The sequence below is a fragment of the Atta colombica genome, unplaced genomic scaffold, assembly GCF_001594045.1.
Source record: "Atta colombica isolate Treedump-2 unplaced genomic scaffold, Acol1.0 scaffold47, whole genome shotgun sequence".
In the NCBI taxonomy this organism is placed as follows: domain Eukaryota; kingdom Metazoa; phylum Arthropoda; class Insecta; order Hymenoptera; family Formicidae; genus Atta; species Atta colombica.
Genome location: NW_017259536.1, coordinates 2332809 through 2333292, shown reverse-complemented (window position 1 = coordinate 2333292; position 484 = coordinate 2332809). Strand labels below are relative to the sequence as shown.

At 42.1% G+C, this 484-nt stretch overlaps 1 protein-coding gene across 1 annotated transcript in view; it reads left to right on the top strand.

Annotated features, from left to right (window-relative positions):
- Window positions 1–484, top strand: part of LOC108691540 (chymotrypsin-2-like) — a 15333-nt gene that overhangs the window by 830 nt on the left and 14019 nt on the right. The gene's annotated exons all lie outside the window — the stretch shown is intronic.

Here is a 484-nt window from a genome sequence, read left to right as displayed (position 1 = left end):
TATATATATATACGTGGGTCGTTTGATAAATTTAGTAAATTTCCATGAAATGGCGCTACAATCCATTTGATGACGCGATATCTACTCTTCGAACTCCTTCAGACTAAATTTCAGCCAGAAAGGACGTATAGTTCACGTTTGGTAGTCATTTGAAGCGAGATTGGCGCGCAAAAAAGTGCTCTTCCATCGTGCCGTCCCACAAGTCGACCGTTGCAATGACAAAACTATGAATTGGGCTATGAATTGATTCCTCATCCACCCTATTTGGCATAAGTTTGGGAACAGAAAGAAGTGTGACTTCTTTCTGTTCCCAAACTTAAAAACTTGGCTCGGTGGGAAGAAATTCTCGTTAAATGAGGAAGTCGCCGGAGGATTGTCGCCGCCAATGAGTATTTTGCAGACTTTGAGACAGCCTACTTCAAATGACTACCAAACGTGAACTATGCGTCCTTTCTGGCTGAAATTTGGCCTGAAGGAGTTCAAA